Below are 16,658 nucleotides of genomic sequence, written 5' to 3' on the forward strand. Positions count from 1 at the left end.
CGATCCCTGGCCTCACTCAGAGAGCTAAGGATCTGGCATTGTCACCAGCTGCTGCATAGGTCACAGATGTGGCTTGGAACCAGCATTGCTGAGGCTGTGGTGTAGGCTGGCAGCTGTAGCTGTAATTCGACTCTTAGCCTGGGAATTTCCATATGCCATGGATATGGCCCTAAAAGGACAAAAAAAAAAAAAAAAAAAAAAAAAAACAAACAAACAAACAAAAACACCCTTGGGATGATTTAGCATTTGTTCAAGAAACATATGTTCTGTGGTCCTGCAGACTCTCCAAGCCAGGATGCTCTGATCCTTCACAGGAGTCACACATTCTCCCAGCCACGGTTCTGACCCAGTGACTCCAGCCTCTGCTCAAACACTTCTGGTGATGGGGAGCCTATACCACACACAGGATCTAGTGTAAACACTCTACTTGCAAGGAAGACACCCATTGACCCGAGGTCACATCTGCTTCCCCAGGGCACCCACCCACTCTCTGAGTGAGGTGTTCCAGAGCCAGAGGGACTGTCTCACCTGAGTCACCATCAGATAACTTCAAACCTCTCCTCAGAGCTGATCTTGCCTGGAACGCTACTTGACCCCTTGGAGCCTCCACTGCCCCACATGTGAACTAGGAAGGAGCTAACTGAGCATGCACAATGTCAGAGAGAGTCGAGCTGGTGGTGCTTGTCAAGCTTGTCCCTGTATCTCATAGATGCTCATGCCAACTGTCTATGGGGTGGAAATCAGTTGTTCTCATTCTGCAAATGAGGAAACTGATGCTCAGAAGGTGAGAGACTCAGCTGGGGAGGGTTTCAGATCCAAGCACGCCTGACACAGAGTCCATGCTCTATGGGTCTTGTCACCCCTCTGGGAAGTAGGGGGCGATATGGAGACAAGGAAACCCTCAGGCCTCCAATTTCAGATTCAAGGATTCCAAAATAGGCCCCTGAAGGTTTGAAATAAATCAGGTCAATCAAAACCTCTTAGTTTAGAAAAATGAAATGTTTTAGCAACTCCTCCAACAGGAAATCTGATTTCCGTCCTTGTTACCACTTTATCATTTCTTTCCAGCTGCTACCAAGATCACAGCTTCAGAGATGGTTAAATGTTTGTCACATTTAATATCATCGTCCCCATTTTTCACATATGGGAAGCTGACTGATGCTTGTTAGAACACGGGGATTAAAATCTGGCTGCTTGTCCAACTGTGTGCAGGGCTGGCGTCCACACTGCTGCCCAGACAATTGTTGCTGGGGTGGCATAGGACGGGGTCTTCCACGATACTCAGGAGCGAGGCTGAGCTGCCAGAGACAAGGGCTCTCAGGGTGTCATGTCCTTCTCTGCAGCCATGACCCTAAGGTCCCCCCTTGTGTCTAGTTCTGCCCTCCACCCCTGCCTCTTCCAAGATATCCATCTCTCTCGCCTGCATCACTTCGCTCCTGTCCTCCACACCCAGGTCTGTGGCTCCCTCTGCAAACTTTTCACCACGTTCCCCACATAGTCACCAGAGCAGTCGTTCTCGACTACAAGTATGACCATGTCATGTCCCCGCCCAACATCCTCCAGTGCCTTCCTGTTGTCCCCATGACAAATCCCAGATCCAGGACATGTCCTGATAAGGTCAGCTCTGCCCGACCTCTGCCTGTTCTGCAGCCTGGTCCACCCTCTGAGGGCTGCTTCCAGGCACCCCACTTGGTCAGTTTCTCTCTAACTTCCACACTCTGCCCGTTCTGCTTGGACCCACTCTCCAGCTCTCCCACAAGGCAGATTTGAGATACCCCAGATGCTTTGACCCATCTCCATCAGCAAGTGGCTGCTTCATCTTCTCCCCTTAAATCTGGGCAAGCGGTGTGGCTGCCTTAACCAGGTGGGCTTAGGGGAAAGAATACCTTTCCAGCCTGGGGCCCCAAGCCTCAACAGACTGAAAGGTGGCAGCTGCCACCTCCTCCTTATGGCCATGCGAGAGACCTGCCTGCTGGAGAGGCTGGTTCCCAGCTGCCCACCAAGGCTCCGGACACATGAGGAAAGCCCCCTTAGATCCACCAAACCAGACCAGCTCCCAGCTGAATATTGTCAGGTGACCTCAATGAGTGCCACGTGGAGCAGAAGAATCACCTGAATGAGCCCCATCCAAACTCCCTGCTCACAGAATGGCGAGACTTCAACACAACAGTGGTTGTTTTAAACCACGAAGTTTGGCAGCAGCGAGTTATACAGTAACAGATAACCCAACACTTTCTCTCCCTCCACCTGTGTGGGCTAACTGGGCTGCATCCTTGCCTCTGGATAGCCTTTGCTGATGACAGAAGTCCATTGTAGGTGCTTCTGCTCTGTGTTTGCATAGAAATCTATTCCTCGCCCACCTGAATGAGCCTCATGGCTAGCCTCACTCTCCCTCTGCCTTGCAAGATCCCCAGAGGGGAGGATCCTGTGTCTGTCTCCCTCAGTGTTTTACCTCTGACAGGGAGCACAGTAGTTGTTCAATAAATATTTCATGAATGAGTGATGCACAAATAAATGAAAATACCTGGGACATCTAAGAGCTTGCTGATTGGTGGTGGGAGGTACATAGGGACACTGAACCAAATTCTTAAAGCTGGTGAGCAGGATTAAATCGATTCTCCACTAAGGCTATGAAGGAATAGATGGATAATGATGTCCAGCCCAGGGGGCTGGGTATATAGGTATTCCAACCAAAACCGGAGTTACTGTGTGACTATTAAACATCACTGAACAGCTCCATCTGTGATAAGCACTTCTAACAATATACTGGGATTAAACAGCTGACAACCCCTCCTCCCCACCAACACTGACCCCAGACATGTGCACTCACCTGAACACCAGCCCAAGCTTATTTCTTCATTCATTCCTTCTTGCCTTCATCTGTCAAGAAGCATGTTTCTCTCCTATGTTTTGGAAACTTTGCTAGTTATGAGAGATTGAAAGCCAAAATCCATGAGGTCCCCAGGGCCAGGATGGATAGACTGGGGGAGCCCCTCGAAGAGACTCAGTGTTGATCAGGGAAGGCTGCTCCTTGCAGGGGACTCAGGGCGAGTTCTGGGAAAGGGAAGTGTTACTGAGAGGAGCCAGGCAGGAGGAAGGAGCCCCAGGTTGAGAATCCCTGCATCCCTTGCTCCTGAGTCAACAAGGAACAGAGTGCTCTGCTCCTGGCTGTAATTATGAAATTAAAAGCAGCTGGGACTGGGGATGAAAAAGGCCGGTATCCTCAGCGTTGGGGCGGGAGCAGATGCTTCTTAGAAGAGAGAAATCCAACAGGCAAAGCCCAAGGCCTTCCGTGATGGAAGAAGGCTGAGACCTGTTAAAGAGGGAAAAAAATGAAAAGCTCGAGGCAAAACCTAGAGTTAAAACTTAATTAAGAAAGCAGGCATTTTAGGTTCACAAAATAAGCAAACAGAATCTCCTTGCCCCCTCCTGATCATCACCGAATAATTGCTCTTAAGCAGTGGTTAGCTCTGCTTGGACAATGCTTAAATACGTATTGATAAAAATGATGGGGATACAAGTGAATGGAGAAGACGCTCCCCAACACCTTGGTTCCTAGTTTGACCTTGGCTGTGCCTGACCAGGGCAGGCCACGTTCACCTGTGGGTCCTCTGCCTCCCTCTCCACCCATTAGGCCAGGGCGTGAGTATGAGTCAAATGGATCCCAGATCTCCTCGTCCTGGAAGTGTGTGACCTTCTCTGATGTTTTTTGGCACAAATTCACTTTGAGTCTAGCCCACTGGGGTCCCCATTTAACCTCCATCACTCACTACTTGTATGATCTTGGGCACAGCAGGTTAAAACTATGAATTGCATTTTTCTCACCTTCAGATTGGACCAGCCACAGTGTATGGAAGTTCCCAGGCTAGAGGTGGCATCAGGGCTGCAGCTACTGGCCTACATCACAGCCACAGCAACCCACTGAACAAGGCCAGGGATTGAACCTGCAGCCTCATGGATACTAGTTGGGTTCTTAACCCACTGAGCCACAATGGGAACTTCCAGACTGGAGTTTGCAATGTCGACTGCCTACCTCTGTGATGATTAGGGAGACCAAGGTCCAAGGCGCCAGCACACAGGGACGTCATTCTTTTTTTTCTCCGCAGGAGAGGTGCCCGTGTCTCCCATAGGGGTGCTGCCCCAGCCAGACACCGTCAACAACTCAAGAAGGCAGGGTGGTGCAGTCCCAGAAATGATGCTGGTGGGCTCACCAGGGATCTGTATGTGCTGTCCCGCTGTGGGGAACATGCTCCTCTCCCCTAGTTCCTCCTGCTCAAAAAATCCCCCCTTCTTCCTGGTGCTGCCCCAGAGCCCAGGTCCTTTAAGATGTATCTCAATTACCTGCCTCAGAGTTCCCGTCATGTCTCATTGGTAACCAACCAGACTAGTATCCATGAAGATGTGGGTTCAATCCCTGGCCCTACTCAGTGGGTTAAAGATCCAGCTGTGGTGTAGGTTGTAAGCATGGCTCGGATTGGGTGTTTCTGTAGCCATGGCCTAGGCTGGCAGCTGCATCTCTGATTCAACCCATAGCCTGGGAATTCCATATGCTACTGGTGTGACCCTAAAAAAAAAAAAAAAAAAAAAAAAAAAAAAAAAAAAACCACCAAAAAACCTGCTTCTTTGTCTCCCCATGTTCCGTTCCCCTTTACTCTCAGGACTGAAAGCTCTGTGAGGGCGGGGGGACCATACACATGTTTCCTTCACTGCTGAGTTTCCCAGATGTTGCCTGGCACTCTGTAGCCCCTCCATGACTATCATCTAAATCAACTTTTTGAGTCATTCCAACCCTACTCCTGCACTACCACCTGCTAAAGGTGTAAACTTCAGGAAAACAAAACACATCGTTCTAGTTCTAGTTGCACCTGTGAAAAGAGCTCAGGCATCACTAGCATATGGACTCACCGCAAGATACCATCAAGACACTGTCAGTTGTAGGATACCTGTTTTCTTATATATGACTAAGACAGGATGTTTCCACAAAACTTTGTCCTGCTGGTTTTAATCTCTCGAAATTTTAATTTTATAATTAATTTAAAATCTCTTTGAGACTTAATTGGTGTAGATTTTATCCCATGTCACTCTTGTACATATAAAAAGGAGAAATGATAAATGAATCAAATGGTTTGAAGGAGTCTTAAATCTTCTTCACATTAAGAGACAATTTGCAATTCAAAACCATCAGGTAACTTTGCAAATAGCATGGCCCTCCATGTCATCAAGATTATTGGTGAGAAAGCATTTTTTATAAGAATCCCTTAAAGAACCAAAAAGTCATGTTTGCTGAGTGTTTAGTCTGGCTTTTCAGTGATGCAGTGCTTGTCTGCTATTAAGTTCTGCTCCCAGAATATTGCTAAATACTCTGGTTTGCCAACTCTTTCACCCTTTCACCACAATCATTTGATTCCTGGGGTCTAAAAGAATGCTTAGCTTCTAGGATTTTCTTCCAAGCTACTGAGACCCATTCTGTGAGTTTTGATGCTGGTACAAGTACAGACAATGACAAGGGCATCTCAATGCTGCATGACCAACAGCAATTATAAGATGACATCAGTAATAAGACAGCCTGACTTCAAGATACTAATAAATGAAAAAATATGCATCTTGATATTGATGAATTACAGTACTTGTAGGGGTTATTCTTAGAATGAAAACGTGATTTTTTTTTTTTTTTTGGTAAAAACCTCTAGCATAGGGGCTTGTACATGATGGGAACTAACATCATCTTTCTTTTCTTCCCTCCTCCCTCCCTTCCTTCCTTTTGTGCCATCCTGGAGATGTTACCACTGACTCTAAGTCTCCTGACTATGATGACTGGTTGATGGAAGGGAAAGGAGGTTTCAATACATAGAACGAACATCCTCCGTTAAGAAACAGGAAAAGATAAGAGACAATATAGGGCACTGGGTTTCTAAACTTATATCTAAAAGTTCCCATTGTGGTTCAGCAGGTTAAGAACCAACTAGTATCCATGAGGATGCGGGTTTGATCCCTGGCCTCGCTCAGTGGGTTAAGGAGCTGGTGTTGCTGTGGCTATGGTGTAGGTTGCAGACGCAACTTGGATCCCATGTTGCTATGGCTGTGGTGTAGGCCAGCAGCTGCAGCTCTGATTCAATCCCTAGCCCGGGAACTTCCATATGCCACAAGTGCGGCTGTAAAAGAAAAGAAAAATAAAATAAATGTAAATCTACAGTGACCATATAATTTCTCATCCAAACCAGGACACTTTGGAGAGCAAAAAAAGGTCACTTTCGACAGTTTCACTGGGCCCATAGTCAAACTCTGGGACTGACCCAGAAGAGCTGAATGTATGACAACCTGCCATATCCCGCCTTCCACCCAGAAAGCCAGGCTGAAATCGGATGCAAAATTCTCTCTGCTCAGACGTGGAGTGCCTTGGTCCAAAACTAGGAAGCCCATGAGAGAACTTGTGGCCATGCAGGTACTTTTGGCTCCCATCCCAAGAAGACTTAACAATAAACTTCAAAACTGGTTAAAATCTGAAGCTGCTGTGTTGTGGGAGAGAACCCTCCTTCCCCAGCTGTTATTTATGGTACAGAGAAAAGGAACCACATCAGTGATGGATCTACTTTTATCAGATAAAAACAGGAGGAACAGTGAAAGATCCTGGTGAGATATGGTGTAGAATTTCAGGAGGACACTTTAGAAATCTGTATTAGAGAAAATGAATTTTTCACTGGCTAAAATGTATCCATTTACAGTCAGAACATCCATATATTTATGAGTGTTTTTAGCTCTCAAAATAGTAACTCAGGGACAGAATAACAAACAGTCTCTTAATAGCCCTAATTTATCAGACTCAGCAGTTTAAGAAAAATAAATAACAAGAAATAAGAAAGAGAGAGAGAGATGAAGAAAGAGAGAGACAGAGAGAGAAAGGAATCTAAAACCCTGGAAGTGACACTTTGCAAAAGGTTACTCTGTGTCTGTCTTAGGAAAAATGAATTTAGAGAAAGCTTAGCTCAAAGAAAGCCAAGAGTGGCTTTAAAAGCACCCAGAGTTGGGTGCTGATGAGGGCGATGAAGGTGGGGATGAAGAAAGTAGCTTGGCCAGTTACTCTATCTCCCTTTTATGAATTAAGACCTGTGCTTTCATATCGTTGAACGTATCTTTTCGAGACCTCCAATTCTCAATCTCCTAATCGTTTTCTTCCTTCTCCTTTTTCCTTGTCTCATGTTTTCTGCAACCAGTTTATCCCTGCAACATCGCCGTGATCATCACCTCCCTCTGGGATGCAAGAGACACAGAAGTTGGAGACAGAACTGGGTTCAAATCTCATGCCTGATGCTTTGTGCCGTGTGACCTGTGGCAAGTTGCTAGACCTCTCTGAGTCTTGGTTTACCTCTCCATGAAAGAGGGTTATTGCAAAACCACCAATCCCTGCATTGCACAACAGTCCTTCATCTCTAGAAACATCTTCTTCATCCAGGGCTGAGTGCTTTTCCCTATAGTTTTCCTCATAGATGAAAAACATGGCTCACGGGGGAGTTCCCTTTGTGGCGAAGTGGTTAGCGAACCTGATTAGGAACCATGAGGATGCGGGTTCAATCTCTGGCCTTGCTCAGTGGGTTAAGGATCAGGTGTTGCCTGTGAGCTAGCATCTATAGCTCAGCTTTGACCCCTAGCCTGAGTGGAATGCCACAGGTGTAGCCCTAAAAAAGAAAAATAATAAACAAATAAATAAATAAATAAGAACATGGCTCACAGTGCTCAACTCATTATGATTTCAGTCTAGGGGAAAACATTTTTGCAACCTAAGTACTAGTTCCCTTAATATATTAGAATTCTAGGATATTAATAAGAAAAGCATAACAAGCAAAATCAGCATAATCATAATGGGGTAATAGGAAAAAGAGATGAGCAGGAAATTGGCAAAAGAAGAAATAAAAAATGACCAACCAAAATGAATATTTAAAAAGAGAAAAATCATCCAAACTGGTAATTAAAGGAATAGAAATTAAACCAATGCCTGTGAACTTTGAAAAGCTCAAAAAGCATAATACTACATGATGAAGATTGTTATTCATGGAGCTGTGAAACTGCTAAAACTTTTCTGGATGGCAGTTTCAAATATCTATCCAAAGTCTTAAATATCTGGAAACCCTTTGACTCTAAAATTTCACTGAAGAAATTGATCTCAAGGACAGCTTTTTTTTTTTTAAGTGCACAAAGTTTTATGTAAAATGATGTTTATCATATTAAATTACAGAAAATGTGAGAAAATTCTAAATGTCCACAACAAAAGATGGGTAACGTAACATAAAATGCAATTCATTGTAGACCTTTAAAATTACACTTTTGAGAAAATTTAATAACAGGTAAATGTGCATAAAACCATTACTAGAAGCAAACACACTGTTGTGATTGCTGGGTGGTAGGATTATGCTTGTTCCCTTTTCTTTGTGTTTTTCTATATTTTACATTTTTCATTTCAAAGGAAGAAAGGAGAAAAGAACAGAAGCGGGAAGGAGCAAACAGTGGACGGGGCAAGAGGCAGCTTCGTTTCTACCACGATCTCTATCGGATGCCAGTGCGAATATTAGAACCTGTCAGGAAGGAGGAGGGGGAACTGGGTGGCCAGCTTGCCACTGACATACCATGTGAGATTTTGCTCGCCACACCATGATTCTCTTCCTTGTCAGATAAGGACAGAAGTTGCCAGCCTAGCTGACGCACTGGGCTGCTGTTCTGATCAAAAGGGATGCCATGTGTGAAAGCACTCGTAAAGCCGCCAAGTGCTCTACAGGTCCTGGGAAGTGTAATTATCGCCTTCGTTAGTGCGCTCGTTCTCTCTTGCTCCATTATCCTTCGCTGGAGAGCTGCTCGTCAGGCAATGAAGTGCACTCAGGACTTCCACGTACGCAAAGTGAAGTGCATGGGGCTGCCCAGACCGATGTCAACGGATCTGGCATTGCAACAGATCCAAGCAGGCACCAAGGACCTCTGTGGCTGCGGCTGGAGCGGACCGAAGAGAACCAACTTGGCACTGGGAGACCGAGGTTGGCCTTGAACCTGCCTCTTGTAAGCTGTGTGGATCAGACAATATGCCCCGCCTGCCTGAGTCCCATTCACTCATCCACACAGTGGGGATGGTCACATGAGTCCTAACTCTATCTCAGGATGGTTCAGGAGGACGATGAGTGTGCTTCTCGATGCCCACCAGCCCTTGTGCATGGACTCAGCACGGTGCAATCTTGGCCATTTATATAAAATACAAGCCCTGCGGGATGTGGTTCCCCTGGAAGTTGACAAGCAACATGTGAAATAGAAGCTGTATGAGCGAATTTTTCAGAATCACTGGATTTTAAACATTAGCAAGTATGATTATCCCAAAACAAGTTTTTTAAAGGCTTCCATATGCTCTTGTATGTGTCAATCTCCAAGAGCAGGTTCAATTCCTCAAAGACCTTGGACCACAGAACCTTGTTTTTATGCAGCAGCTGTTTCACATTCCTTGATACAAACCCAGTAAATCTTAAAATAAAATTAAGCAGGGGCCTGAGTTCCCATCCTGCTTCTCCAACAATGACTTGCTCTCCTGAGTGTTTTTATCCTGAGCAAAACCATCCAGTTTCCTTAAAAGGAAATATCACTCTGACCCATTTAGGCATCAGCCTTAACCAAAGCCATATTGTTTGTTTCCTTTTTTTTTTTTTTTTTTTTTTTTTTTTTTTGTCTTCTGAGGGCTGCACCTGTGGCCTATGGAGGTTCCCAGGCTAGAGGTCAAGTCGGAGCTACAGCCATTGGCCTATGCAACAGCCACAGCCACGCCACACCTGAGCCGCATCTGCGACCTACACCACAGCTCACAGCAACACTGGATCCTTAACCCATTGAGGGAGGCCAGGGATCGAACCTGCAACCTCATGGTATGGTTCCCAGTCAGATTTGTTTCCACTGCGCCACAACAGGAACTCCCGATATTGTGTGTTTCCTAATGTTACCTTTCCTCAAATCTCATTTTTGTTAACTGGCGCTGAGTAAGCAGCCTTTCTGATCCCCTGAAAAACCCTGCATTTTCCTTTTCTCCTTTTGTTCATTAAAAGCAAAATATTAAAAAAGTGTTTCTTGTTAAAGATTGTCCTGTGCTGCAAAAGGCACCAGATACAAGGATTGTTTTAGTTGAGGACACAGGCAGCCGAAAAGCTTGACTAAATACGTTACTAATTACTTGAAGCATCTTCCATTTGACAATATAATTATGTCAGAGTGAGGTGAGATGTCTCAATTACTGAGGAAAAGGAAAAAAGCCCCTTCCCGCCATTCTTCTGCTTTCCTTTATTTAGGAGAAATTTTTTCTCAACTCAGAAGTTATTTACCAAACAATGAAGCCCTGTCCCCTCTCTTAAGTCATAACAGGCCTCCAACAGCAGGAGTTCCATAAATCAATGAGGTTTGCTCAAAGGAAACAGACCTTTCAGGGACTATCCACCCAATCTATTATCCTTGGTTAAGGTTCAATTCTCAGTAGGATGTGACCTCCAGGAGAAACTGTAACAATGTTCCAGAAAGATAAAAAAATATGAAGGCAAATAATAATTCTTTCCTGTGGCCAGGTTCTGAACACACCAGATTTGAAGTGGACATCGGTTCTGAGATGCCTCTGGTTAAAAAAGTAGATGCAAGCCAGGTGCAGGGTGAAAGAGATGGGCAAAAGCGAGCGGGATGGGCAAATGTTAATGGAGTCCTTGTACTGAGCAACTTGTCCAGCTGATGGAGAAGTGGCCCTGACTGTTTCTCTCATCCTCCTGGAACCACAGTTTCTTAAATGGTAAAATAGCTGTGTGGGTGAGCTACATCAGCATCATCTGGGGGTGTGTTAGAACTGGAGACTCTCCCCAGACCTACTGTATTTCAGAAAGCTCTCCCAGGTAAGTCATGTCCACAGTGAAGTTTGAGCAGCCCTAGAATAGACTACACTTCTGACATACTTCCTTTCACCCTTGCTCATAAGACAATCTCAAATGAACACTTTCCCCCAGGCCCTTGCTTTCATATATTTCTAAGAAGACTGCCAGACCAAGTCACTGGCAGGTATGGAAAACACTTTTCATATCTGACTGGTATTTCCTATCTGGAGTGCTGTTTGGATAATAGATAATTAGGCAGCATCAAAGCCCAGCAGGAAGAACTCTGTGATCAATTAGTGATGTCTGCCATAGGCACAGGCCAGGAATGACAGGTGTGATCAATTACATCTTAAAAAGATTTATTTCTTAAGAGAGAACTTGGAGGCAGGGGTGGATTATGGGCATAGGCCCTGGGAACTAACTGACCTGGATTCCTGGGTTCCATTCTTGGTTTTGGACCTTAGCTGAAGGTGTTGCACTCAGACTACAAAAGGACCTTATTGTCCTGATGATCTTTAACCTCTCTCTCTCTGATCATGTGCACATACAGTCATCATACATGCTCACATTCTCATGAAAGATTTTACTTCTGTGTCACAACTCTGGCTTCTCTAAGCCAGAACCCTCTCTTAAATAACAGTGTGGTCATACTTGCAGAGGTAGGCAGGAGGAGGGGGAGGATGAGGGATGTGGAGGGGGGAGGCTGCCAAGCATGCTGGCCTGAAACAGAGCCCAGCCAGGCACCTTTCCTAGGCATCTGTTTCCAGTGAAGCTAAGGAAATTACTGGAGCTCCCTTCATGGCTCAGCAGTTAACAAACCTAACTAGGATCCCTGAGGATGCAGGTTCAATCCCTAGCCTTGCTCGGTGGGTTAAAGATCCGGCATTGCTGTGAGCTATGGTGTAGGTCGAAGATATGTCTTAGATACCACATTGCTGTGGCCGTGGTGTAGGCTGGCAGTTGTAGCTCTGATTTGACCCCTAGCCTGGGAACTTCATATGCCACAGAAGTGGCTCTAAAAAAGCAAAAAAAAAAAAAAAAGGGAAATTCCTGACCACACTCTTGCCTTCTCTCAGGGTTTCCCTGTCTGTGGGCTCTGTGCCAAGCCAAAATTCCCCATGGGTTCTCAGGAAGCAGAGAAGGTGTGGCACCCTGACTCCCCTGGCAGTGGTGAGCTGCCAGTTTTGATCCCAGAGGCTGCCTAAAGGTGCCCATGAGGAAAATTCACCTCACCTTCAGAGGTGTTCGAGGTCTGGTGAGGCAGACCTTCCACGTGGCTGTGTATTAGGAGGGTCCTAAATTGAACCCTCAGTAATGCAACTTTTTTCAAGATACCTGCCCACATGTGTGCAGAAACTACCTGCTGCTATTCAATGCTATAAAACAGAAGATGAACATGCACCCCAAAAATCCTAAGTGAAAGGCAGTTGGTTCTCAACTGGGGATGATTTTGCCCCTCTGGAGGCATCTGGCAATATCTGGGGACATGCAAGATTGTTGCAAGCAGAGGGGGCAGTGTCACTGGCCAAGGATACTGCTAAACTACCTATCATGCACAGGAGGCCCCGCACAGCAAAGAATTAACCAGACCACGATGTCAATAGGTTGAAAAATCTTGGTGTAAGAAAAATGGGATGACCAAGACCATTCCACGGATTTATAGATTGGAAAACTGCAGCCCACAGAGGAATACAGACCTGCATCAGGTGGCACAATGCTAGTAGTAAGGCGAAACCAGGCGCTCTGGCCCCATTATCTACTTAGTTGCATAATCAGGGAAGATGGATGAACATCACTGGTCCTGAGGATAGGAGCCACCCAGGCTTGCAGCAAGAAGCTGAAGAGAAAGAATGGAACATTGAAACAAGAGGCTTAAAAAAATAAATAAATAAATACAAATAAAAATTAAAAAAAAAAAAAAGGAGTTCCTGTTGTGGCTCAGGGGTTAATGAATCCGACTAGGAACCATGAGGTTGAGAGTTCGATCCCTGGCCTTGCTCAGTGGGTTGGGGATCCAGTGTTGCTGTGAGCTGTGCTGTAGGTCACAGACACAGCTCGGATCCCACATTGCTGTGGCTCTGGCATAGGCCGGCAGCTACAGCTCCAATTAGACCTCTAGCCTAGGAACCTCTATATGCCATGGGAGGGGCCCCAGAAAAGGCAAAAAGACAAAAAAATAAATTAATTAAATTAAATTAAATTTAAAAAAAGAGGCTTTATGATACCACCCCCATGCCCAACAACCAAACACACCTCAGTGGCTCTCTAGGACAATTCATGTTAATTGCTAATTAGAGTGAAAAGAGGAAATGAAGGGAGGGAGCTGCAGAGACTCCATCCCACCTATACACACTATGGGCCACAAAGAAACCCAAACGACAGGTCATTTTTGCTGTTGGTGGTGGTGTTATTTGCAGTTTTTCCTCTAGAAAGTGGTTCCTAGGATGCTGTTGTGAGATCCATCCAAGTGTAACACTGGCTAGTCTCTGGGAATAGTACCATCACAATTCTGTACCTCTACTTTACAACCTCCATCCTAAATCAGAAAAGTGGTGAGCTGGCCCACACCCATGATGCTGACTCAGGTTTGAAGTCAGAAGTTCTGGGTCAGAGCAAGTAATTCTCTACCACCTTGCTTCAAAGTTATTCTAATTACCCACCTGTTGTGACATCAGGGCCTTCAGAAGTAGATGAAGCAGATGGAAGCACTGGGACATAAGCCTCTGTTCCCTGATGTCCATTTGGTTAAGACTGTCCATATTCAGTGCATCCAACCCAACCAACTACCCCAGGTCATCCAAGGAGATCTTCTTATCACAACTACCCTCAGTCTTACATACACAGAGGTATATGAAATGTCCATTTCCAAATGGCCCAAAGTGATGGTAAAGGCAGGGCTCATTCTGAAGGGACTTTATGAAGACTGTGGCCTCAAAATCTCTCTTATGGCTCTGCCAACTGGCCCTTGCCATTGTCATTCCTGCAACCTATCCAGAAGCCAAACCCATTTTTAAAAATCAACATTTTGTTTTGGTTTTAAAGCAATCCACATACACTGGAAAATACATATACAAAGAAAATAAATGTCACTTGAAATAGCCCCAGCAAGAAATGACCACTGTTAAGTAGCAGTGCATATCCTTCTACATTTTTTTTCAATATGTAAGTGTATCTGCATCTATATCCACTACTACATGGCATACACAAATGCAAATACATAAGTATTTGAATTTAGTCTCATTGCCTATAGAGTTTCATCACCTACTGTTTCATCAAACTATATGTCATGTTTCTTCCCCTGCCATTAAGTTCTTTTCTATACCATCACCGCATGACATTCCATCATCTCAGTCTACCCTAATTCAGTGAATTCTTACCTTACCTTACAATTAGATGATGTTTTAATTCTTTTAGTACTGTAAATAACACTGTAATAAACATACTTGCAATATATTTCTGAGTGCATCTATAGCTTCCTAGGGTGAATTCCTTAAAGAGAAACTGCTGGGACAAAGTCCATCTACCATTTTTATGACTTTTGAGGTATACCTTCAAACTGACAGATCAAACTTTTGAAAAGTATTAGAAACCCTGCTTCCAACATGTAGGTGTATAAAGCCCCACAGTGGAAAATTTAGTGGAATGACTCTAGTCAGTTCCATACCAATAGTCAAGTTCTATACCTGCAATTCAGTACTTTACCACTAGTGGCCGCTCTCTGGCTTTGGAGGATGAGGGCAAGCCTTAAGAGATCCAATACTATAAATCCACCAGTATTATAGCTTATACAATTCACAGCTCTGTTTCTCCCATCACATTTGATATCCTCAAGAAAAGGGGCCACATATATTTAATCTCAGAAAAACCTAAAGATAAGCAAAGTGTCTGCCACAGAGTATGCATTTATTTTATGAGTTGTAAGCTACCTTTGGCATCTAAACAAAAGCCTTGATAAAATGTACATAGTCAGGGTGCCACAAAGGCCCCAGTGAGATTTTGCTTAATCAAAAAGCTGACACCATCTCTAGTGTGAATCTTAGTGTCAGTCCAGGAATAAGTGCTTTTTTCCCATTCTCCCAGAGAGAGGAATATGGTTAAATGAAGATATTCTTAGGTGAAGATGATAATTTAAAATATGAAAAAAGAAAATAAAAAGAAGGTGGTTTGTGGTATTTTAGGGTAACCAGCCAAAGGATGACATTTCTTTCCTGGTTTTCAGTGCCTATTTCTGGGAGCAGATTAGGTTGCAAATGGAAATAAGAGTGTGTATCATTCCAGGTCCTAGAAAACAGACGGTGAGAGGCAAGTTGGTTCATTTCAAAAACAGAGGGTCTGACTTTGAACTGCTGGATGGTGAATGAACCATCCTTCCCTGCAATGTCTGGCTAAGGCTTCTGTCTACACCAAGTGCCAAGGACATTTAAATGTGCGATATTTGATTTGCTGAGTGCAAAGCTCAGTTGGGGCCTGGAAAATCCATCTGTACTCTCAAAGCTTTTCAAAGGGAAACAGGTTATTAACATTTATGCAGAGGCTTTAACATCATGGATCAGACACCAGGAGTGTAAGAACTCATCCAGTCAATGGGATGGATTCCATGATAAACTCTCAGAAGAGTAGAGAGGATGGCAAATTTTGGCCAGGCCTGGAAGGCACATTAGGTTCATACTCTTTAAAATGGAGAAAGTAAGCCCCACAGCAGGAAAATGACCCATCCAAGACCACATAGCTAGTCAGAACCCTAGTTAAACAAAGACAGAAAAACTCCTGGTCTGTTAACTTTCAAGTTAACACTCTGTCGCGCTTCTTAATTCTCTTCTGGTCTTTTATTCTCCTTCTGTGTCCCATTCCTTGGAAATATAAACATTGGTGATAAACTAAAGCATTCATGCCTGACTAAGCATCATTCTCTGCAGGATGAGTGACATGACAAGGGGCCTAAAAAGACAGCTGATGTTTGAGATCTGGTGGACAGTACTCCAAATGATGGAATGTCATGTGACAAGTGACAAGTGACCCCTCTTGGATCAAGGATACAAGGAATTACGGATATCTCCAAAACTTCTCCTCTCCTCCAGCCCTCAGGCAGCATCCTTATTTAGACCTTCATCCACTTTACATGTACCAGTCCTGTAGACAGCTGTCTCGGTCAAACAGAAAACAGAAACCACCCTCCATATTTAACAGGATAAACTGGAGGAATTGAACACAGGATTTTGGTTCTAGCAGCCTTGGAAGAGCTTAGAACCCAAATGAATGAAGTAAAGACAAGAATCCCAGCAGTGGGAACCTACTGCCTTTTTAGATTTCAGGGGCAGAGGAATGAGGGGACAACCCTGGAGTCCAGGATCTGGGATCATATCAGTGAACCTGAAACTATGGAAGGCCTGTTTAGCAAAGAGTTAGGGTGAGGAAGAGGGTAAGAAGGAGGGAGGGGAAAAGAGATGTGGAGGTGGAGAGGAGGGAAAAAGAGAGGAAGACAAGAAGAATGAGTATCCTGGCTTCCCTCTGAAGCTAGAAAGCAGAGACAAGGAGCAAAGTTAAAGGATGAGTCAAAATGCCAACAGATCCAAACCTAACTGTTGATTTAACTCCTAAATTACTGCATTGCCCCTCTCTCTCTCCCTCCTTTGAAGAACCTGTCCAGATTGATCTAACACACAAGTCAGATACTGCCATCCCCTGCTCTACATTACTCTTCAGTGTCTACTAAATTGGGGGAAATGACCCTCACCTCCAGCATAACATACAAGGTTCCTTTCCATCCAAATCAATTGAAGGCAGAGC

The 16,658-nt window shown here is 44.6% G+C and overlaps 1 long non-coding RNA gene across 2 annotated transcripts in view; it reads right to left on the minus strand.

The window, feature by feature from the left end:
* Positions 1–16,658, minus strand: part of LOC102162742 — a 452,540-nt gene that overhangs the window by 14,243 nt on the left and 421,639 nt on the right. Inside the window, exons 8-9 of one of the 2 annotated variants that reach the window (XR_002345309.1) lie at positions 12,569–12,708; positions 2,831–3,313 (exon numbers count right to left, since the gene is read on the minus strand). This is a non-coding gene — a long non-coding RNA (uncharacterized LOC102162742). Of the gene's footprint in view, positions 1–2,830; positions 3,314–6,127; positions 9,260–12,568; positions 12,709–16,658 lie in introns of those variants that run through there. The other variant, XR_001303633.2, reaches the window with a different exon arrangement.

The sequence above is a fragment of the Sus scrofa genome, chromosome 6 (genome assembly GCF_000003025.6).
Source record: "Sus scrofa isolate TJ Tabasco breed Duroc chromosome 6, Sscrofa11.1, whole genome shotgun sequence".
Classification (NCBI taxonomy): Eukaryota; Metazoa; Chordata; class Mammalia; order Artiodactyla; family Suidae; genus Sus; species Sus scrofa.